Raw genomic sequence first — 25,926 nt, 5'->3', positions numbered from 1 at the left:
AGAGTAAAATTCAGAATTTGATTTTATGGTTTTCCAAATATGACAATTTGGGCATGCATTTGAAACAACTATTGGGTTTGAAACAACTATTGGGAGGTAAAAGTACTGGTGATTTAAATGGCTTTAGGAACTGTATATTGGTTTCCATGTCATGAAATGTAAGATATGATAAAAAGTATAACACTGAGATCTACTCTTTTTAGAAAACCAAAGATTTCTGATGTTTTAAGGAAAACACAATTATCCAGGATTTGATCAGTTTTTGGTACATTCTCATGACACTGAGGCATCATGGTGCATTTTAGAGCATAGTTGCTGAAATCCTGTTTCCACTTATTTTGTGCATTTCTAGGAAAGGAATGTTTTTCTTTTGTGCCTCCATTTCCTAATGTGTAAATGCAAATAAAATTCTGTCTACATAGGGCAGCAATAGATAGGAGTAAATGATATAATAATTACAAAGTCTAAAATAATGTGTATAATGAATTAAAAAGATATTTGGCCAGTCTAGTATTCAAATAGAGCTTGAAAAATGACAATTATCTATTGCAACTTAAATTGTTGAATTCATTTTTTTGGGTGCTGTGCAGGGTATGGCCACTTTAATAAAGAAAATAAAAAAAAAAAACCACACAAATGTTTTTGACACTAATTATTCAGTTGAACTGTGAAGGGCTATTCTCTTATGTTTCAAAAAAGCAGGAAAATTAAAAGAGCCATTGTCTTTGACCTGACAGGCACAGCAATACACTCTTCTTTTTTGACCTTGGGTCTGTATCATTTGTGAATTCTATATTATGGTTCATTTTGCATGCATCTTGATGTCTATTAACGGGACAGGGTAAAAAACTGGTCCATTATAGTGATGCTGAGGTGCTGCTAGTGCTACCTGATCGTGGAATAGAAGGCATTCTGTATTGCTTGTAAAAATCAAACATGCCAGGATGAGATGAATTGAATGAAAATAATACACATCACCTTAATAAATTTCCACCCCTGTTTCAAATATAAACATACCAATCAGAAGGTATCTGTCTTTTAAAGTCATTTTTGGGAAAATTGAAATAATTTGTTTTATTCTTGACTTCAATTATATTTTATATTCACTATATTTTTTTTTTTGTATAACATTCTCTTTAGGCCACATTAACTTATCATTGCTATTATTTCAGCTTGTGCTTTGAAAAGTGCAAAACAAAGAACAGATCTTATAGTTGAAGACAGTTGCTAGATATGCATGCATTATAAATTATGGTTTAGAACTCAGACATGATACAGACCTGACTTCAGGAAATGAAACTAGAATGTTCCAGAAACAGATGATGCCTTCTCACCTTTAGTCAACCCTCTCTGGAATGAATTTTTTCTTTAAATTATTTGTTGGTATTTTGGAAGTATAGCATCTCTCTCACCCCCAGGTATTGCTAACAGAGTGCATCCACCACAATGCCCCATTGTGTGCTTCCTTCCCTCTCAGTACTCACCCCCTTCGATTGTCTCCCTCTTCTGGATGCTTATGATTTGTATTGTTTCACATAAAAATAGATTCAAAGAACAGTGTGATTTTAGCTTCCATGATGAGATAAGAGTTCTTGCTGCCTTCTAAGATGTGGAGTGCTCCAAAAGTCAAAGAGATTGGGAGGTTATTTGGTAGCAAAAAGAAGGTTGACAATTATCTACCTTAGTACGTTATGAAGAAAGCAAAAATCTTTGTCATGTAAAAAATTTTATCTTCCCTAAAGAATCCATGTCTCTTTTATCTCTGCTCATCAGATTTTGAGTTCTGATATATCCTTTTATCTTTGATGATTTTATTAGATATGGTAGAATCTATGGAATGAATATTAAAGAGATTCATAAGCAATATACTCCTAAAAATGGTGGAGGGGGAAGAATGGTAGAGGGGGAAGAATTGAGCAAAAATGAAAGACATAATTTCCATCATATTGCAAGTTAGGGCATGTCAGTTAATGATGTTTCCGTGTCCATGGTTATGAAAGAACTTGAGTAGATTTACCTAGTGTTCAAAGAATCCAGATTCTGAAAATTAGATAATGTCTAGCTTAAGAAAATTAAGAAATTTAAAATTAAGGGAATTAAAGAAATGTCTAGCTTACAATAAAATGACTGCTTTTAAAATGTTGCTTTACAAAAGAAGACAAAATAAGACAAAATAAAGAGACAAAGCTAAGGAAATATTACATAGAAGTAATAAGTGAATTTGCATAATATGTGAAAAGGCTCAAATCAAAGCTATCCATAAATTTTTTTTCCAGAGTACACAGCACAATTCACTTGAGAATACTGACTAAAGTAATTGTATAAACATATCAAAGTAAAATCAAGAAATGTTTATTCAAGTTAAAATTAAAAATTTAATATAAAGCATTAAATGAGACAGATACTCATCTTTTTCAAATATTTTCAAAAATACATAGGTATGATTTTTAATATTTTCACATAGGAAATGAATGTGCCTTTACACTTTTAATAAACCATGTATTTCTAGGTAACTGAGAATTCCTCATACCCCAACTTTACATCAGATTACTCATTTGGGACAAGGGTTAGCATCCTTTGGACTTTAAACTCATCAGGAATTATATTGATTTATAATTCTTACAGAATTTGTAATATTTACCTGTTTCTCCATTTTGGTCAATTTCTTCCAATCTCCTTGTGCTTTATTTCCAGTGCAATAAAGTTTGGACTTTAAATAGGGATCTTGCTACTACCACTACTATTATTAATGTAGATCAAATTGGTGGAGGTATCAATGACGACACTTAAAAAGGGATGGGACAGAAGAGGCCTTCACCTTTACCATCTTTGAAAAAAAGATAATGTCAAAACCTAAGTAATTTTCTCAGAAAAATAGGGCTATATTTTGAAAGCTTTAATTTTTTCTCTACTTGATCAATTTGATTATATGCTAACTTTTCTTGATTACACTATCAAGTTTGGAATTTCATATACTAATTTTGAACTTTTATGGTGGTAAACTGACATAAAAATATTAGTTTTAGATATAAAATGATGATTTGATACCTGCATGTATTGTGAAATGATCTCCAAGTTCAGTTAATACCATCACCTGAAATAGTTACAAAAAATGTATTTCTTTTCATGTATATTCTTTCTATGACAACATCTATATCCTACTCTCTCAGCAAACTTCACACATGCAAGTCAATGACTAATAACTAGGAGTGTATAACTTTTGATCTTCTTTACCCACTTCCCCAGTCCTGACAACCACTTATTTTTTCTCTGTATCTATAAACATGTATTATAATTTTTTTCTAGATTTCACATGTGAGACTATATGGCATCTGGAGAGACTGAGTAATTAGACAAATTGTGGTGTAGCTCCTGCTTCTCTTGCACTGTAAGGACTTAGATTTTTTTTAAGCTGTATTACTTCTGCCTAAGATTAAGGTTTTTCATTAATTTATTGGTTTCAATATGTATTGGTTGCATCTTCAGAATTTGATTTTATTTTCAAGTCCTAGGAGTGTTCTCTTGCTTTCTGTAGAAAGACTATCGAGACCTATAATTGTACTTCTCTAAGATTAACTAGTTAGTTAAAATATTTTTGGTGTCTGTAATGTGTATGCTCTCCTCCCTGTAACATACTCCAGATTTTATTTAATTGCATAGCCATAGGCATGATGAGAAAGAAACTCTTTGAAAAGCACATCTGCTTTTAAATAAGGAAAATGTCTTATTCTTAGTATTTTTCTCCCTAGCATTTTCTATCTCTAGGGTGGAATATGACCAATTTTAGAAGAGAACCCTAAAGAGAGAGCTCGCATATGCATATGGTATTCAGTGTGACATTAGCAGGTGCAACACTGCTTTAAAGACTGCAGTTAGGCATTTTTAAAATGAATGTGGAATATGCATAGGGAACTCCAATCCAATTGATTTAAGCTAAAGGATACTTTCCACTTGGATTATTCTTCCATAATCATAACTGTATCTTTCTATTAATGACACAAAACAGTCCAATTTTATAATCTATATAAAGACATCAATTTGTAACAGCTTAATAGAATGTAAGACTGTGACAATTTAGCCTCCTTACTGTCTACCTGTTATGGCTGGAATTCAAATCCCTACACTAACTTCATAAAAATTTTGGCATAACAACTTGGCGGGCAGGGAAGGGTGGAAAGAATTTTAGTTTCTTTCAGCCAGAATAAAGTTTGAAAATACCAGTTAAAAGCCCAATTTTGGTTTTCTTACATTGCTACTCTTGATTGACCCACTTTAGTTTATCACTACATACTTACTTTATTACTTGTAGGCAGTCACTTTGGGAGTAGTTGCAAGTTCTGAGGTTAATCAGGTATCACATTCTGCTCACTTTTAGAATGGTAAAGGGTTAAAGAATTCACATGAAAATCAGGTATCTTGATACTGCTTTTTAATTCTTATTTGTAACTATAAGTATAAAAGAAGCAATATAAAGTCTTGTGTAAATGGTAAAAGTGCTAAAAATTATGCATGCCTATTTAACATAATTGTGTTCCTATAACTATCATCCATTTAAACAAAATGAATTTGTTTAGTGATTATATAATACATACTAACCTTGACATTAAACTAGAGGGCAAATAAATGCGAAGAACTCTGTCATTGGCTGGCAAGTAATTCCGCATCCCTTGTGCATGTCCATATTTATCTAGTGGTTAATATACTGACTATACAGTGTGCTCCATGCTTTACTAATACTTCATTTAATTCTCTGAAATAATTGTAGAGGTAGGATTAATATCTGATAATCACTAATCAGGAAGCTGAGTCAGCAGAGTGCTAGAACTTCCCGGTAGGAATGGCCTAAGCTTTACACTTAACTCTGCCAAATGTGTGGCAAGTACTTCAAGGTTCTCTTTTTTTTTTTTTTTCAAGATTTATTTATTTGTTTATACAAGCACTGGGTACAGTCAGAAGCGTGGGAGGGTGAGAGAATTCGCCAGAGCGGGGAGCAGAACAGGCAGAAGGACCGAAGCACACTGCTGAGGGGAGCAGCGGGCTACAGAGGAGGTCTGTGCGCCATGTGGGACCCTCCTCTGGTGGCCGGGGAGCAGCTGGGAATCGAACCAGCACTGCAGAGGCTGCGGGCAGCTTTGCAACCCAGCGCTCAACTGCTGCGCCACCGGGGAGGCCCCACTTCAAGGTTCTTAACTCAGATCTTTTACCTCTAAATAGGGCATATAACACTTTTACTAACCTCATTTCAGGAAGGGATTAATATAAATTAATTTATTGAAAGTGCCTAATAGAAATCTTACCGAGAATGATTGTAAAACACATTTTACCAGATAAATCACCATGAAATTTTGCCAAATATTTTTTCTGTACTTCTCAAATGATCTCAGTTTTTCTTTGTTATTTTTTATTTAATAATGGAGGAACTATTTTCCAATATTAAGCAAACTCTGAATTGCTTAGTTCCTGAGATTTTAAGGCAAATTTCATAAAAATATTCTCTTACTACATAAAATTTAATTTTTCTTTAATCTACAGTTAGATTTCTATGCCTTCTCTTTGGCTTTGCTATCCTATAGTTTGTGTTTAGGTGAATATGCCTTCATACCTCCTCTTTCTCCCTCCATCTTGTATCTTATTGGGGATGCAATAGAATTCTTCCAGAAACTCTTCTATATCCCATTACACATACAGATTTTGGACTTCATGTCCTCAGACAGTAAAGTTACTACATATAAAAGGTCTATTAAGTAAATGTACTCTATGGGGTCATGAAGGCATCAAATTTTCTCTGCCACATAATTCATTAGGTAATAAACAGAATTTAATAATTCTTAACATTTCAAATGCTCTTAAATTTTCAGACCATTTATAAATGTTTTATCTACCATTTCAGTTTTTTTATTAGAACTTAGTGCTGTGTGTTATCTGTAAAAGCAGTGATTTTCAAACTAATAATTTTAATTATTATGCAATACTTCCTTATATCTATTATACAACAAATATGTACCATGTATTTTTGGATATGTGGGATTATATTAGTGAACATAATAAAGATACCTGTGTTCATTGAATTTAAATTCTAGCTTCCTTCTTAAACTACACTGATAACATACATCTAGTTTGGTAGACTTTTAATCTTTGAGGACACCCCTGGAGTGCAGTATTTTCCTTAGTAAAATGAATAGAATCAGAGGTTTACACACAGTAGAATAGAAACCTTTTTTTTTTTTTGTGAAATTTTTACTGTGTATAAAATTCAAAGTGTAGTTTGAAATTAGATCATCATGTGAAGGTTAATAGTGTAACTGGCATTTAGCTTACCTTGCTTGCATGTTGTTTACTTTTAGGCTGCTACAATATGATAGTTTATATTTGCTTTCTGTTAAAATTAGGTATTTTCTGAAATCTATCCTTGCCTCAACATATAACGTTTTATGCTCTTTTTCCTGGAGATTTGCTCAGATGTTTTCTCCTGACTTAAAAGATTTTATTTTTGTGCTATCTGCTTTTGCTTTTAATAGTCCCCTTTTGCTGTCATCTTTGTATTTTTATCTTCACTTGCCAACAGAATTTTAAAACTATTATTTCTGTTGCTATTTGGCCAGTCTAGTGCTATTTGTCCTTGTTTTTTTTACTCTACAATTGATTTTTAAGAAGCCAAAGATAAACTGTGACTTCCAACTGCTCTATGGCTCTAGTTGTTGCAATTCCTTCTTCGAAATGGCTGAGTGAGCAGAAGATGACTCAAATCATGAACAGGAAGCGAATGATTTCTCCCCTCATGAATCTGACTCAGCATTTGGCAAATTCTAGAGATGCTGAGGTATATCCAATAGTCTCCTTCTACTTTTCCCTAGATTTTTCCAACCTTTATGATTAATCAGATCCTCATTGAAGGCTCCTCTTGTTTCTCTGGTGGCTATTTCAGGTGATAGTGTAAATTAGTTCTTGATAATTTTAATGCATGTTCTATCACTTTGGAATGTTTTATAAGAATTATTTTAATATAGTTAACTTTTGTTTATTAAACTATTTGGCAAAAAATATTGATGCCTTCATAACCCTATAGAGAACATTCATTGCTTAATATGTATTTTATATGTAGTAACTTTACTGACTATGGACATGAAGTCCAAAATGTATGAGTAATGAGTTTAACATTAACATTCAAGAAAATAATTGGTAAGTCTGTTACAAAGGTAAACTCAAACTCTGTATAATTTAAACTTAAAAGATCTATACATAATTCACTTATTCAACAAGCAATATGTACTTTGTTGGTGATAATAGAATTTTTGAATGTCAAATAAAATGCCACAGTGATAGAGAAACCAAATTATTATCTAGTGCGGTACTGTTACATATACATTCCGTATTGCTAAGGACTCCTAAACAAGACTGTTAGAATGGGGAGGGGGGAAGCGATGGTCTCACTCGTGGCAGGAATCCAGAAAACCTAAATAAGGGACCAGGAAAAAATAACTATAAGAAAGAAAAAATCAAAATCAACAAACAACTATGAACCAGACACACACCTTTGGGGCTGGGGGGAAGGAGGGATTGGCGTCAAAATCAGGAGGTTGCAATTGTATGGGGAATATAAAAATAAAATAAAAAAAAAAACATACACACACACACAAAAAAAAAAAAACAGGGCCTTGCAAATGAAGATATTAATAGGGAGAATAAATGGAAACCACATCACAGGTGAGGGAAGAAAAGTGCAGTTAGTTTTCAGGAAGTGCTGCATCTTTTTTTTTTTTTTGATTGATTGATTGATTTATACAAGCACTGGGTACAGTCAGAAGCGCGGGAGGGTGAGAGACTTCACCAGAGCGGGGAACAGAACAGGCAGACTGATGAAACACACTGCTGAGGAGATTAGCGGGCACGGCAGGAGAGGTCTGTCGTGCCATGTGGGACCCTCGCCCTGTGGCCGGGGATCGAACCAGTGCTGCAGAGGCTGCGGGCAGCTTTGCAGCCCAGCACTGAACCGCTGTGCCACCGGGGAGGCCATGCATCATTTTCTTATACTATTGTTAGGTTACCTCAAAAGAAGAAATACAGGACTCTTTATGGTCAACAATTTAGAATAGGAGGCAGAGTTAATCTGGGAGAGAGAAACAGGCAAGACAGTATCTTCTTGCATCTTTACTGACTATTCAAGTCTAGAGTATCAGGAAGAGAAGGAAACAGATGCAAGTGGACAAAGAGCATGCTGAAGTGTTCGGGCCAGTACACTCATGGTGAGGCCTTATAGGAAAGGAAAACAGACCGCAGTGATGTTACTTTTTAAGAACCACAAAAATTGCTCAGTGTGCCTAGGTTTATTGAGTGCTTGCTATTTGGATGAGGCTACCTCAGAAGGCAAAGGGTCTCTGCATATTATGCCAATGAATTTGTAATTACTGAACAATTTTAAGCAAGAGAAAGTTTTCTGAACACTTTGAACCACCTGTCCAATTAATATTTTTCTTCATTACTGAAGTCATTCAATTATAATGATAGCTGAAACCAATGAACCGAGTTTTACAAAATAAGTTAAAGGGCCTCCCTGGTGGCACAAGGGGTTAAAACGCAACCTATGAAGCTATCTGCAGCCACTGCAGCACGAGTTTGATCCCTGGCCAGGGAGATAACCACATGACGCAGAAGACCTCTCCTGACACCCTCGCTGATCCCCTCAGCAGTGTATTTCAGTCAGTCTGCCTGTTCTGTCCCCCCACTCTTCTCTGGTGAGTCCTATCAACCCCCACACCTCTAGTCTATACCTCAGTTCTTGTATGCTAAATCTTAAATAAGTTCTAGCCATTGAGCATATTCCCTGTAAATACTTCACTGTTTCCTTTTGCAAGATTAATTATTACATACATGTAATACAACTTTCTAATTTAAGGTCTTTTTTATTTTTTAAAATATTTATTTATACAAGAACTGGGGTACAGTCAGAGGTGCGGGAGGGTGAGAGAATTCACCAAAGACTAAGTGGGGAGCAGAACAGGCAGATAGACCAAAGACTGCTGAGGGGAGCAGCAGGCAAGACAGGTTGACTGGGATTGAACCTGCACTGCAGAGGCTGCAGACAGCTTCATAGCGTGGTGCTCAACCCACTGCGCGACCGGGGAGGCCCAACTTTTATTTTTTTTATTTTTCATATCATTGTTCATTTTCAAACAATATTTGCTTCTCCCCACCCCCTCAGGTGTAGTCCCCATAGTTTCCTTCACTAATGCACCCTTGTACCATCACCTCAGTCCCCTGTGCTTCTCCCTGCCCCCGTCCCTCTCCCTCCTCCTCCCCTGCAGAATGTCTCTGATTTATAATTGTCCATTGTTGATTTGTTGTGTTTTTTACTGTTATTCAGCAATCAAAAGAGATAAACTGATGCCATTCACAGCAACATGGATGGAACTAGAAGGGATTATGCTCAGTGAAATAAGCCCAGAAGGAAAAAGAAAAATATCGGATGGTTTCACTTATAGCAGGAATATAGGGAAACCCAATAAGACATCAGTGTGTAAAAAAATAATTAACACTCTCAAGGACATTGGTAAAGTGAATATTTTAATACGATTACATAAGTGTGAAAATTATGGTCATCATCACTAAGTCTGAATGTGTTGAGTTTTCATTTAAGCCTATATTATAAAAGTACTGTTTCCCATCTTTAAGATCAAACTAAGTATATGGACTTCTACTAAAGCAAATTATATAGTAGAATCAAGTCAAATCTAGTTATACCAAGGATTTTATGTGCAAAGTTCAGTACCTTGGTTATTAAAAAATCTTTTAGTACACATACATAAAAAACCATATTTTTGATGTCATCAAAATATGTGCTATGTCTGATAATCAAATTTTAAGCACTAGTAGTTTTTCTGACTTACTTTAAATTCTAATTTATTATATTTCAACTCTATTGCTCCATTAGTTTTTCAATTTTTTTTTAAGATTTATTTATTTATTTATACAAGCACTGGGTACAGTCAGAAACGCGGGAGGGTCAGAGGATTCACCAGAGCCAGAGCGGAGAGTACAACAGGCAGAGTGACGAAGTACACTGCTGAGGGGAGCAGCAGGAGAGGTCTGCGCGCCATGTGGGACCCTCGCCGGTGGCCGGGGACCGAACCGGTGCTGCAAAGGCTGCGGGCAGCTTCACAGCCCAGCGCTCAACCGCTGCGCCACTGGGGAGGCCCTAGTGTTTCATTCTTTTAATTGGTTTTGCTGGGGGATACCTGCCTTTGGTTTCAACAAGCATATTTAAAACTAATTTGTTTTTCATGTTATATATTTTTTGCAATTGTTCATGACTGCTCTAGAAATATTTGCTAGAATCCTCTAAGTTTCCTTTGAATAGTATACATAAAAATGGATATCTCCAGAATCTACACTGCCCAGACAGTGTGTATTCTTGGACTTCCATTATCCCAGATATGCTGCCAGAATGTGACTGCAGCATCCAAACTTGGGTGGTACTTTCTACCTGCCATTTCTTCTGTAATTTCTGTTTAAGTTGGCTGTTGAAAATACTTTGTGGATATCTTCATTCAGCAATTCTGGATGCATACATATCTCAAATTACGATGTGTTTTATCAATAATTACCACTAAGTGAATCTGAGCAGCAGTCCTTTGCACATGACACACCATGCCATTTTTCTATTACTCACTTATAAACTTAGGCCTAAATCTGGTAAACTTTTCAATAATATCGATGTTATTCTAATTGCATGCATCAGTGACCTCATAAATTCTATTGACTGAGAAGTAGTGGCAAGTTGGAAATGATCCAATGTCTTCAACTTAGCAAAAAATTATATATATTGTATTGGACAGATACATTTCAGAGTATAAAATACCACATTAGTCATCTTTCAAACAATAGTCTAGCCTTGCAATAATAGGAAATATTGAATAAGAGAATATAAATAACAAAGAACTTACTGGTATAGATTAATGAATGTTAATGATAGATAAAATATTTAAGTACCAACATCCAGTAGTTATATTGGTAGGTGAGTTAATCATTTCATGACTCTTTAGTTTCTCATAATTATTAATCCATGCGACATTATAGAGGTGAAGGTAGTGGAAATAAACCTAGAAATAAAAGATGGGTGATTGGGCCTCCCTGGTGGTGCAGGGGTTAAAGATGCAGCACTATCAAGCTGTCACCAGCCACTGCAGCAGGAGTTTGATCCCTGGTCCTACTAGGAAGCTAACCCACTGCTCCCCTCAGCAGTTTATTGCCATAGATCTGCCTGTTCTGCTCCCCACTCTCTCTGGTGAATCCTCTCCTGCCCTGCATCTTTAGCCTACACCCCAGTTTTTGTATGCATAAAATAATTTTTTTTAAAAGATGGGAGATTGTCAAAGGAGAGAAAAATATGTTTACAATTAATGAGAAATTTCAATAACTACTATATCCTTTAATCTCTATTCCAGACTAATGTATATAAATCAAATATATAAGGAAATCTGCATAAAAAATTGTACATTATTTGTCTTGCACAAGAATTTGTTTTTCATTTTTAATATCCAGACGGCATGAATATAATCGAGGCAAAATATTTTATCAAATGTTCCTAAGTTTAGAATTAACATATTTACAAATGTGGAATACTTCTAGAATGATAGGATTGTCAAAATTTCATTATAATAAATGCAGTAAGAATATTTGTAAAGGTTGTTAAAACCCAACAACTTCTTTACAAGTCTGAGTCAGAGTTTCAATAATTTGAGAGACTCCTTTAAGATTGTGCACCTAAGTATTGGTATATCAGTTTTAACTTGACCCATTCCTTCTGCCCCTCTCTGCATCAACGTGGCAACCTTTATAAAACCAGCAGCATGAAAAAATGAAAGTTATTAACATTATTAGCTTAGCAGTCACTGGAGAGAGCAGAAAACTTGTAGTTCCCCCAAAGTCCCATATTCTGTAGATTATCACTATTGAACCTATCTATTTTCATAGAAAAGTAAGGACAAATCCTATCACTGATTGAAAGATCAGTGCTGATTATTTAACTTCACAGCTGCCTGATGCACCAATGTAAGTTGGGGCAAACAAGTAACTGGTCAAGAGGAAGAGGTCCATAGGTTACAAGACACTGCTGGGAATCTGGAAGGCCATGCTTATGTGCCGGGTTTTGAATATGCCCAGTAAATTCTTCAGATGCCAAAAATCACTTCTGGCTGACAATGATTATCTATGACAATATTATCTATGAAAACCACCAATCACAACTGTAGATGGGAATCTGATTTCCACCTACCAAATTAAAATATTTAAAATGTCTACTTTTCACAATTATGATAAAGCACAGAAGTTGAAATACTTTTGAGATACTTTAAATTCTTTGAATATATTTATAGAAGCTAACAAAAATTAGAGTATGAGACTATTGTCTTATCACAAACAAACTATCAACAAAGATAAGCTGCTGTAGTTAGTCTTTTGTATTTGACTAGAAATTATGGAGTTGAAAAGTACAGTAACTGAAAACATAAAATTGACTAGGGAACATAAGGGTATATTTGAGCTTATAGAAAAAAAAAATCAGTGAACTTGAGAGATCACTGGAATTACTGAAGCTGAGGAACAGAAAGGAGAATCAAAATATAGCAATAGATGCATAATGAAAATCTGGGGGAAAAAGGAGGGCATAAAATAATCGGAACAGAAAAATCTCAATGTTGATTGTAAATGTTACTGTACACATGTAAGAACTAAACATCTATCAGTAAAGTTGCTGAAAATGAAATACATAGGATCTGTTTCTTGTCAATGTAAGTCAGAATCAAAAAGCTGACAGAAACAACACTGTCCACAAAGAATTATCCAGCAAATCTCAGCTTCAAAATTGAGAAATTGGCATCATTTGTGGCCAGCACACTTTTCCTGGAAAAATTAGAAAACTTGGGCCTCGCTGGTGGCACAAGGGGTTAAGCATAGCAATGTGAAGCTATCCACAGCCGCTATAGCACAAGTCCAAATGCCCAGCCAGTAAGGGAGCTACCCACATGGCACAGCAGACCTCTCCTGTCTCATCAGCTGCTCCCCTCAGCAGTGTATTTCAGTCAGTATGCCTGTTCTATTCTACACTGTCTCTGGTGAATCTTCTCACCCTCCACACCTCTGGCCTGTACCCCAGTTCTTCTATGCATAAATCAATAAATCTTAAAGAAAAATTAGAAAACTGAGTTCTTTGCACTGAAATCATAGATTGTTTGACTTGTGACACAGATCATATGATGTACAACACCTATCTATATGCTGTTAAAGTAGTTCTAGAAAAGAAACTAACAACCTACTTTACATCTTGAAAAACAAGATCAAATGAAGTGTAAAGATTGGGATGGAAATCAAGTGGGAGTTATCTTCTGGGATGCAAGGATAGTACAACCATGAGGCCACATGGCATACAATATTGGTAGTATGAAAGATAAAAATCATTTTCAATAAATGCAGAAAAATATTTGACAGCGTCCAACAGCCTTTTACAATCAAAAACAGTCCCTCAATATCATAAAGGCCACATAATACAAGCCTACAACTAACATAATAAAAGTTGAAAACATTTACTCTAATATTGGGAACACAACACATATATGCCCACTAAAATCCTAGCTGGAGCTATCAGGTAAGATAAAGAAACAGCAGCCAAATTGGAAAAGTCAGGAATACTACTTATTTGCAAATGATAGGATCTTATGGAGAAAACATCCTATAAACTCAACCAATAGACTGTATATTCTTCTTTTAATTACCAGTATATCAGGGTTTCTCAATGGTGAGAACTTACCCAATGTCAGAGAGTAGTAACTCTGGGAAACATTGTATTAAAAATCTAGTGACTATTGGGCCTCCTCTGGTGGCACAGCAGATGAGTGCTGGGCTGCAAGGATGCCTGCAGCCTCTGCAGCGCTGGTTCATTCCTTAGCCACCGGCGAGGGGCCCACAAAAAAAAAAAAAAAAGTAACTATTGATTCTAAACCCAGCACAAATTGTCATTAAAATTTGTATGAAAATAGTAGGTTATAAATTGAGGATCCATGTAGTATGTTAATTTCTCCTGGAGAACCCACAAACCATGAAAACATGTGCATGGACTCTCTAGGCTGTTGTATCTCCAGGAAGTTATTTAAATAAGCCATCCTGTCTCTAGCCATTAGTAAAAGAGGGCTCAGAATAAGGAAAGAGTGAGAAGACAAAGTGAAATGTCAAGATCATAGTAGGAAAGGGAAAATCTATCAGCTAGTCAAAGATTAGGTATAGCATAGAAAACTAGCAAAGGATAACACATGAGCTGAGTATGAGCTGAGTATAAATTAGGTAAAGATTTGGTAAGAACACTGATACAAAAGAAACTATCCTGAATGTCTTTCTTTTCCTTTTACTCATTCCTCTTTAAGATCCAACATAGGCGTTCAGGGTGGTCAAGGAGATGGGCGGAGCAACATGGCGGCGAGGAGACGCTGCGAGTAAGATCTCCCATTAAAAAAAGTTAATAGGGAGGAAAAGCGGCAGGTCCCAGTGAGAACCGGGACACGGAAGATAAACGGGTGACGCCAGCAAACTGCCCGAAGAAGAAAGTGGCCATAAAAGAGGACTAGAAGGGAGGGAAGCGCAGAACCCTGCTCCCCTCCCCCGCCCACAGAGGCGGCACTCTCCGACCGGCAGAGAGGAGGAAACAACAAACCAAAACGGCCCACAAGAACAAACGACGCAGCAAGCGGGACTGTGAGTGGAAAGGAACTATTGCAGCCACCACACCCCGTGAACGGGAGCTGAGGCGAACCCTGCAGGATCCGCCGCGGAGGTGAGCTCCAGGCGCCATTAAAGAGAGCCCCGCCCACCAGGAGGAGCCCAGCACCAGCACACAGCCCCAGCCGCCCGGTAAGCTTGCGCGAAAGCAGCGCTCGGATTGCAGCTGCCCAGGGCCCTGCGCCTGCGACCTAGGCTTGCGGGGAGAAGGCGGAGGCCCTCCCTGAGTGAGCAGGAACAAGGTGCCCAGGCAGGGGAGCGGGATTCAAAAGGCGCCATTCCCGCGCCACTGATCTGGGCTATAGCCCGCGTCCTGGAACTGAGGGCTTTGGAACTGAGACCCGGGCGGAGGCCCTCCCTGAGTGAGCAGGAACAAGGCGCCCAGGCAGGGGAGCGGGATTCAAAAGGCGCCATTCCCGCGCCACTGATCTGGGCTATAGCCCGCGTCCTGGAACTGAGGGCTTTGGAACTGAGACCCGGGCGGAGGCCCTCCCTGAGTGAGCAGGAACAAGGCGCCCAGGCAGGGGAGCGGGATTCAAAAGGCGCCATTCCCGCGCCACTGATCTGGGCTACAGCCCGCGTCCTGGAACTGAGGGCTTTGGAACTGAGACCCGGGCGGAGGCCCTCCCTGAGTGAGCAGGAACAAGGCGCCCAGGCAGGGGAGCGGGATTCAAAAGGCGCCATTCCCGCGCCACTGATCTGGGCTACAGCCCGCGTCCTGGAACTGAGGGCTTTGGAACTGAGACCCGGGCGGAGGCCCTCCCTGAGTGAGCAGGAACAAGGCGCCCAGGCAGGGGAGCGGGATTCAAAAGGCGCCATTCCCGCGCCACTGATCTGGGCTACAGCCCGCGTCCTGGAACTGAGGGCTTTGGAACTGAGACCCGGGCGGAGGCCCTCCCTGTGTGAGCAGGAACAAGGCGCCCAGGCAGGGGAGCGGGATTCAAAAGGCGCCATTCCCGCGCCACTGATCTGGGCTACAGCCCGCGTCCTGGAACTGAGGGCTTTGGAACTGAGACCCGGGGCACGAAATTAGGGGCGTGGGTTCCCCACGACGGTGGGGCACAAGGCAGACACAGCACCCCAAAGCCGTTGAGGTGTACCCTACCATCCCCGCTCTGCTCCCTGTCCCACGGGGTGGAAAATCAGCTCCCCAAGGGCTCTAGGAGAGATCTCTGGCGCCACCTAGCGACTTGACCCCAGCACAGGCTACTGAAGGAGCTAGTGGCCAGCTGGGGAGTTAGCCCACACCTGGCTCCTTCCGAACAAGTAGTCTGAGCCCACAGGGAGAGCGAGCACCCACAGCCGGGGCAGACCAGGCGCGCAGAAGAGTGTGCCTGAGACCAGACGCGCAGGGAGTGTGTCCCACATCACCATTTTAGAACAGGGACATTTCTTCAGTAAAGACTACCTGCAGAAGGCTTCCTCAGGAGCCAGAGGTGAGCGGGGGAAGTTCGCCCACGCCAGACCCCCTCTGGCCTGCAGTCCAAGCCCAGAGGGGAGCAGGAACCCACCGCCGGGGCAGACCAGGCGCACAGGGGAGTGTGTCCCCACATCGGCATTTTAGAACAGGGACCTTTCTCCAGTAAAGGCTGCTTGAAACTGACAGATGACTCCTGGAAGAACCAGAGGGGAACAGAGAAGCCCACCCAAGATGCCGGCAAGTCCCAACAACACAGTGTCCCAACGCATACGGCAAATTAGAAAACAGACAGTAGGGAGGAGAAGAACCACACACAACCTAGCAACTCTCCAGAGAAAAAGCACACCACAAAAAGAAAGCCAGCCCCCAGATTGCAACGACAATAACTTGGAAGAATTTCTGAGCCTTCCAGAAAGAGAATTTAAAATTGCCGTGATTAAAAAACTGACAGAAGTCATAAAGGAAAACAATGATAAGGGAAAAATAATCAACGATCAGAAGAATGCAATTGAGTCCCTAGAGAGGGAAAACAATGGTCAGAAGAAAGAAATTGAGTCCCTAAAGAGGGAAGTAAAAGAAATGCAGGAGATCAAAGAATTAATGGAAGAACTAAAGAATTCTGGGAAAAGCAATGAAAGCAGAATAGATGAAATGGAAGAACGAATAAGTAATCTTGAAGACACAGAAATAAAAAGAACCAAAACAGAGAAGGAAAGAGAAGTACGAAGGAAAAAGAACGAAGAAAGACTTCGGGAACTATCGGACTCCATGAGGAAAGGAAATATAAGAGTTATAGGAATACCAGAAGGAGAGGAGAGAGATGTAGGAACAGAGAAAATATTCAAAGAGATAATTGAAGAGAACTTCCCAAATGTGAAGAAGGAGCTGAAAATTGATATACAAGAAGCAAGAAGAACACCAAACTTCCACAACGAAAGGAAAAATACAGCAAGACACATAATAGTAAAGTTCCCAAGGATCCAGGACAAGGAAAAAATAATGAAGCTGGCAAGAGGGAAGAAACAGATAACATTCAAAGGAAAACCAATCAGGCTGACATCAGACTTCTCCGAAGAAACACTACGGGCAAGGAGAGAGTGGAGGGACATAGTCAACAGACTCCAAGAAAACAGATGCCAACCAAGAATACTCTATCCCGCAAAGCTCTCCTTCCTCTTTGAAGAAAGAATATGGACCTTCCCAGACAAACAGAAACTCCGGAATTTCATTGCAACTAAACCCCCACTCCAAAAAATACTACAAGGAGTTCTAAAGCCAGAACCTCAGAGCGACGAATAACAATGAAAGAAGGTCAAAAAAAAAAAAAAGTTATTAAAAGAATAAATAAATAAAATCAAAGGAAAGACAAACACAATGGCAAATACAGATGTTAACATATCAATATTAACTCTAAATGTAAATGGACTAAACTCTTCAATAAAAAGACACAGAGTTGCAGCCTGGATTAAGAAACAAAACCCAACCTTTTGCTGTCTCCAGGAAACACATTTAGCTACAAAAGATAAAAATAGGCTCAAAGTTAAAGGATGGAAAACAATCCTACAAGCAAATGGACCAAAAAAGAAAGCAGGAACAGCTATACTTATATCAGATAAAACAGATTTCAAACTCAAAAAGATAAAAAGAGACCCCAATGGTCACTACATTATGATCAAGGGGACAATACTTCAAGAAGAAATAACACTCATTAACATATACTCACCAAACGAAGGAGCACCAAAATATATCAGACAACTGTTGTCCTCTCTGAAAACAGACATCAGAGAAAACACATACGTAGTGGGAGACTTCAACACACCACTATCAACAATGGATAGATCAACAAGACAAAAAATAAGTAAAGAAACCAAAGCTCTAAATAAAGACCTAGAGCAATTGGGCTTAACAGACATCTATAGAACACTAAACCCCAAAAAAACGGAGTACACATTTTTCTCAAGCGCACACGGATCATTCTCCAGGATCGATCACATACTGGGGCACAAGACAAACATCAACAGATACACCAAGATTGAAATCATATCAACCATCTTTTCTGACCATGAAGGCATCAAACTAGAAATAAACCATAAAAAGAAGGCAAGGAACTTTCCTACCTCATGGAGATTAAAAACCACACTACTGGAAGACCATTGGACTAATGAGGAGATCAAAGAAGAAATTAAAAAATTTTTTGAATTGAACGACAAGGAGGACACCAATATCCTAAATGTATGGGATGCAGCAAAAGCAGTAATAAGAGGAAAATATATAGCAATAGAAGCTCACATCAAGAAACAAGAAAGAACGCAAAGAAACAACCTAATCTCGAAGCTCAAAGATCTAGAAAAAGAACAACAAGAAAACCCCAAAACCAGTAGAAGAAAAGAAATAATAAAAACCAAAGCAGAAATAAATGAAATTGAAACTAAAAAAACAATCCAAAAGATCAATGAAACCAAGAGCTGGTTCTTTGAAAAAATCAATAAAATAGACAAACCCCTAGCCAGGCTCACAAAGGAAAAAGGGAGAAAGCACAAATAAACAGGATCATCAATGAAAGAGGAGAAATCACAACGGACACAGCAGAAATCAAAAGAATAATCAGTAACTACTATGAACAGTTATATGGAAACAAGTTTAACAATCTAGAGGAGATGGACAAATTCCTACAACTCTACAATCACCCAAAGCTAGATAAAGAAGAAATAGAACACCTAAACAGACCAATTACAATTAGCGAAATTGAAATGGTAATCAAAAACCTCCCCAAAAACAAAAGCCCAGGACCAGATGGATTTACAAATGAATTCTACCAAACATTCAGAGACGAATTAGTGCCTATCCTTCACAAACTCTTCCAAAAAATTGAGAAGGAAGGGACAATACCAAACACGTTCTATGAAGCCAACATTACACTAATACCAAAACCGAACAAGGACAACACAAAAAAGGAAAACTACAGGCCAATCTCCCTAATGAACACTGATGCAAAAATCCTCAATAAAAATTTTAGCTATCAGAATCCAACAATGTATCCATAAGATAATTCACCACGACCAAGTTGGATTCATTCCAGGGGCACAAGGATGGTTTAACATCCGAAAATCAATCAACGTTATCCAACACATCAACAAAAAGAAATATAAAAACCATATGATAATATCAATAGATGCTGAGAAAGCTTTCGACAAAGTGCAACACCCATTCATGATAAAAGCCCTTGAAGTTCTTGGGATACAAGGAACATACCTCAACATCATAAAGGCCATCTATGACAAGCCAACAGCCAGTATCATTCTCAATGGTGAAAAGCTGAAAGCAATTCCATTAAGATCTGGAACAAGACAAGGATGTCCACTCTCACCATTGCTTTTCAATATAATACTGGAAGTCCTAGCCAGGGCAATAAGACAAGAGAAAGACATCCAAGGAATCCAAATAGGAAAAGAAGAAGTCAAACTATCACTATTTGCAGACGATATGATATTATACATAGAGAACCCCAAAAACTCCACAGAAAAGCTAATTCAACTCATCAATCAGTTCAGTAAAGTGGCAGGATACAAAATCAACACGCAAAAGTCAGTAGCCTTCCTATACACAAACAATAAATCTGAAGAAGAAGAAATCGAAAAGACCATCCCTTTTGTTATTGAAACAAAAAAAATCAAATATTTGGGAATAAATCTAACAAAAGAGGTAAAGGACCTATACAAAGAAAACTATAAAACACTGTTAAAAGAAATAGAAGAAGACACAAAGAAATGGAGAGACATCCCCTGCTCATGGATTGGAAGAATAAACATTATTAAAATGGCCATCCTTCCAAAAGCAATATACAGATTCAATGCTATTCCAATCAAAATTTCAATGTCATTCTTCAAAGAAATAGAAAAATTATTGATGAAATTCATATGGAATCACAAAAAACCCCGAATAGCCAAAGCTCTCCTGAAAAAAAAAGAAGGGAATGGAGGCATCAGACTCCCAGACTTCAAACTATACTACAAAGCCATAATCATCAAAACTGCATGGTATTGGAACAAGAACAGACATACAGACCAATGGAATCGAATAGAAAATCCAGAAATAAACCCACAGATTTATGGTCAACTAATCTTTGACAAAGGAGCAAAGACTATGCATTGGAGCAAAGAAAGTTTGTTCAATAAATGGTGCTGGGAAAACTGGGTCGCTACATGCAAAAGAATGAAGCTTGACCACCACCTCACACCATACACAAAAATCAACTCAAAATGGATTAAAGAACTAGACATAAGACCTGAAACCATAAAATATATAGAAGGAAATATAGGCGAAACACTACGTGATTTGCACATCAAAGACATCTTTACAGACACATCACCCAAAGCAGTGATAGTGAAGGCAAAGATAAACAGCTGGGACTATATCAAATTAAAGAGTTTTTGCACAGCAAAAGAGACAATAACAAAAACAAAGAGAAACCCCACCAACTGGGAGAACATTTTTGCACCCAACACTAATGATAAAGGACTGATCACAAAAATCTGCAAAGAGCTGATGAGACTCAACAACAACAAAGAAAATAATCCAGTCAAAAAATGGGCAGAAGAGCTTAAAAGAAACTTCTCTGAAGAGGAAATGCAAATGGCCAACAGGCATATGAAAAAATGTTCAACATCACTTGTCATCAGGGAAATGCAAATCAAAACTACCATGAGATACCATCTTACGCCAGTGAGAATGGCACATATTAAAAAAACTAGCAACAACAAATGTTGGCGAGGGTGTGGAGAAAAAGGAACTCTTCTGCACTGTTGGTGGGAGTGCAAACTGGTCCAACCACTGTGGAAAGCTGTGTGGAGATTTCTGGACCTACTAAACATAGAGCTTCCATATGATCCAGCAATTCCACTCCTAGGTATTTACCCAAAGGACACAGAAACATCAATTCCAAAGAACACCTGCACCCCTATGTTTATAGCAGCACTGTTTACAATAGCTAAGCTTTGGAAACAACCCAAATGCCCAAAAATAGATGACTGGATCAAGAAGATGTGGTACATATATACCATGGAATATTACTCAGCATTCAAAAAAGATAAACACATGCAATTTGCTGCAACATGGATGACGCTGGAAGGGATCATGCTCAGCGAAATAAGCCAAAAAGAAAAAGAAAAATACCGGATGGTCTCACTCATAGCAGGAATCTAGAAAACTTAAATAATGGACCAGGAAAATGAAAAACTATAAGAAAGTGAAAATCAAAATCAACAAAAAACTATGAACCAGAGACACTTTTAGGGGGGTGGGGGCGGGAGGGGAGGGATTGGGGTCAGAATGGGGGGCTGCAATTGTATGGGGAATATAACAATAAAATTTATAAAAAAAAAAAAAAAAAAAAAATCCAACATACCAAGTATGTAGCCTTTCCAATTTATGATCTCTGTTCCTTATATCTATTGATACATAACCAGTTTATGCTTTGCCCATCTGCTGGGCAAGAGTCCCTGAATTCCCTGACAACTTGCCCTCGGTGTTAACTTCCCATAGTTTCCTTTACCTGATTACTGAGTTTCTTTTACTTGACTGAGTTTCTTTTACACTTGACTCTCTACAGGCATTTTTGAATCTCTAGCAGCTGTATCAATAAATAATGTGTATGTCTAAAATGAATATTTATATACTTTTCCTTTTTAGGATCTAATTCAGGAAGGCAGTTTTTTTTCTGACGGTGGAACTTTGCATTGATGACTCTACTAGTAGGTCAAATTTGTTGAAGCTTAGAGAATAGAAACACTGATTTCGATCTTTGGAAGGGAGTTAATTATTCAAATAAACTTGTAATATTTATAGTGCATTTTGTACTGAATCACAGTAATTAGATAATATCAGAACTTTGTATTTCATAGTTTGTCAAAGATAAAGTAAGTATAGGGATACAAAATCAGCAAAGGATAACAGATGTTAAATACAAAGTTATTTTCTCTACAAAAAAATTCACATAAATTTTTATAGAAAAGTTAAAATCAAATTATGTAATTATGTATTGTTGCTATGTTTAGTAGATGTTACATATTTTAGTCTAGATTAGATATGGAGCAGGTTTTTGTCCTTCCAGATACTTATTAAAAGAGAGACATGAAAAATGATGCAGAACTAAGACATAAAGGTAGCAGCTTCACAAAGAGGAATGAATCATTGCACATTCAACAGTGGATCTCATCAAAATTGTTCTTAGCGTCACATACTTTACATTCAATGGTCAATCTATGAACAAACTAGTGACTGAGCTATGGGTTCCCCATCTCATTTATCACAGCAGAACTATATCTTTCGCATTTCAAGAAAATTACAGAAAATAAAACTGCAGTAAAACCAAAAAGCTGGAAACAGAGATGACACCCATGACAACATTAAAAAAGGGATAGTGAAGATGTGCAGCCATCCGCTCAACTTACAATTAATGCAGCACAAGATCGATGTCTGACTTTTCCTGCTTCGGTATCTGACTGATCCTAAAACAGGGCCCAATGGGAAGGCACCAAAGTCATATTGTTAATTACAACTGATGCATACACACATATGTGGGTATAACTGCATTTGTATATGTGTAACATTTCAGTTCTATACACATACACCTTCATGTATTTTCCTGTGGCTTAACCATAAAGTCAATGCAAATATTTAAATACATGACATTTGTTAATCTGAACCACTGCTGAGATGAATCTCTGATTTAACTCTGAGGTAATACAATGCAGTTCTCCCACAGTGTTTATTCTTGGCTAAAATCATTCCTCATCTGGGTGATGTCCTGAAGTAGTTATTGGAACTAAAAACTTCACATCAGATGTTTATGTGTATAGGGAATATAGAGTAGTCTAGCAATACTCTAAAAGCAGAATTAAGCTATATTCTTGTAGGTCCGTGATCTTCAAAATGTGGAGAAATATAGCACAGAGATCATGAGGGAAAAAAACTGTTTTGATTCATATTTTGCTTCATACTTCACACAAAATATTAATACCAATCCATACACCGTTGGCATACCAAATAATTTTTTTCCATTTGGGAATCACTGCCAGACTTTTACCAGTTGGCTTGTATCTGACATTACTGCAGTCGGCAGTTTGTAAAAGACCACAGGTTTCCTTCCAAGAAAACTTCTCAAAGTCAGCTGGTTTCAGTGTAACAATGGTTATGAACTTAACAACTCAACAGCTATGTACTTATCCCTGACATGGACATAGTGAATCTGATTTGATTCCCTGATGGTTATTTTTGAAGGCCTCGTTTCTAAATTGGTAGTATAGCTCTAAACTCTAACCTAAGGATTCAAATTACTTAGTATTTTCTTTCAGAATATTGAGTTATCAGATGTAATGACAACAATAACAGGTCAGAGAAGAAAATGCTGAAATGAGATACCTGATACTTTCAAATTTGTTTTCACTAAGCCCATAACTTAGAAATAGATATCAGAACCTCAGTGGTGCAATCGCTTAGCGTGCGATACTTATACAGAAATGGGTATCAACAGTGCATTAGGAACCACATATAAAATACAATGTATACAAAAAACAATAACATTAAGATAAGACACATTTAGGGGACTAACTTATTTGTGGGGAGAATGATGTTGAAAAGGAAGAAACGTGGAGTAAAGTCTACCAGTAAAATATCAGTCTGCTTTATATTTTCAATTCCCGGATGAGAATGTAAAAGATAGGAATATATTATGTGTTGAAGTTGATGGTCAGTGTTTTAATGACATTCTATAAAATTACTTTGTGTTTTCTTTTAAAATTTTACTTACCACAAACCAGACACCCCAGTGATTCTCCAGGAGAGAGGATCGAGAACTTTGAGGGGGCTCACCTCATATACCTCTGTGATCTCCCTACTCTGCTACCACTTATCACCTTTGGTTGAAATTCCCTGCCACAGTGCATCATTTTTACTGATGGCATGCATTATAGTGAGAAAAAAGAAACCCTGTGTAGCCAGCATGGCTCATTTCTATTTCAGTATATTCCCTGCTGGGTGAGACTACTTTTTAACATGTCTTTAAACAGTACCAAGCCTACTCTCCTACTCTCTTCTGTTGCTTCAGAGATAAGTCAATTGGTTAAAAAAATAAAAAAAAGTCTGGCAATGATCTGAAAACTGAAAAACAATTCAGTCCACCCAACAAGCTATCACGGTTGGATAGCTATAAGAGATTCATAAAAATGTCTCCTCTTCTACTGAGTCAAAATCATCACTACTCTTTCCTCTTGTCACTTTGGGTCCAATCAGATTATTGAAACAACACAGTGATTTAAACAGGGAGTATTTAGTATACAATTATTAATTGTAAGAAGGGCTTACAATTCCAGAATTCAAAAGACTACTATTCAATACTTTGGGGCTGAGGGAGAATATACCCAGGAAGAACCAGCTTGGAGAGGTACACTCCACACACCTGGGATTCAGACCTAGTTGCACAAAATGTGGCTGAAGCTTAGTGCTTGATGCCATTTTCCATACTGCCTTACCAAGAGCTGGTTCAGTCACTGGGTGCACTGACACTCCCCTCTGGGGTGCAGGTGAGCTAAGGGTGTCAGCCAGAAAACCAGTCAAGCGTATTTCTGGGTGCAGGTGGAAAGAACCACAATTGGTGTTGGCAAGTAGGAAGTCAGCCATCCTGATTACTGGCAGCCTGAGGCTACAATGCCAACAACTGGGTACCTGTGCACCTCAGAATATGCCTGCTATACTACTGACAGAGTGGGGGGCCCCCAGGGCTGGCTGCCACTATACTTCCCTCAAAAGCTTTGCTGACAGTCCCCGATATGAGCAAGCAGCAGCAAAGGAAAGCACACCAGAAAAATCTCTCCCTCCAGCTGTGTTAATTCCCTGCCCAGCACTAACAAAAGGAAGCAGTTTCAGCTGAAATAGAAAAACATTTTAAGAGTCCAACTCCATTTTTGTGAAAGAGTCAAGTGAGGATTGGAACCTAGGAGGAAACAAATGTACAACTTGAACATTTGATTTCGTTTTGCTCATGATTATCTCTTTTTTCTCTTTGTCCACAGATCCGGAGTCAAACTATGAACCCAGAAATCCAACCTTTGTCTACTGACATGCCTGTGAACTAGCACCTAAGCTAGTGGTATATTTCCTGTCTGCAATGTGAAGACAAACTATCCAGTTGATAGGTTTGTTGTGTGGATTAAATGCACCTATATCACAGTGCCAATGATCTTTTTATCAACTTTATAACACGGATCCTTCTATACTTAACAATACTCACTTAATGCTGTTGAATAAATGAGTGAAAGCCTATGGGTATTTATGCAATATTTGAGGGGGCATAGATTTAAAAAAATTTACAATAGAGGGATTGCTTGGCTTTGAAAAATCAAATTCACTGTTAACTATTCAGTACACTGGCCTCATTCTCCAGCACATTAATTCCCAAATAGTTTTGTGGGCAACCCCAAAGTATCACCAGTTTAACTCAGACTGACAAGCCTGACATCACACATGCCAATAACAGACTATAAGTTGCTTGTTCTTTATTCTTGGATACTGGTATGTGTGCGCAAAGTATGAAGAAAAGGAAATTTACAAAATACCCTGACATTGTAGTTAGCACCATCTTGCTGCCTATGACATATTTTTTTCACACAGTCCTACTTTTAGCTAATTTCCTTGATTTTTAGTTTAGAACTTCCCTAGCACCCCCCTCCACAAGTAAGCATTTGATG

General features: G+C 38.0%; 1 long non-coding RNA gene across 1 annotated transcript in view; it reads left to right on the top strand.

Annotated features, from left to right (window-relative positions):
- LOC129145985 (uncharacterized) overlaps nt 1-25,518 on the top strand; it is a 109,658-nt gene extending 84,140 nt beyond the window's left edge. The window contains exon 3 of the long non-coding RNA XR_008552257.1: nt 25,252-25,518. This is a non-coding gene — a long non-coding RNA (uncharacterized LOC129145985). The remainder of the gene's footprint in view (nt 1-25,251) is intronic.
- The last annotated feature ends 408 nt before the right edge of the window (nt 25,519-25,926 follow it).

Source organism: Talpa occidentalis, unplaced genomic scaffold (assembly GCF_014898055.3).
Source record: "Talpa occidentalis isolate TD23 unplaced genomic scaffold, MPIMG_talOcc4v2.1 talOcc4.16, whole genome shotgun sequence".
NCBI lineage: Eukaryota > Metazoa > Chordata > Mammalia > Eulipotyphla > Talpidae > Talpa > Talpa occidentalis.
This window is presented reverse-complemented; position numbering and strand designations above follow the sequence as displayed.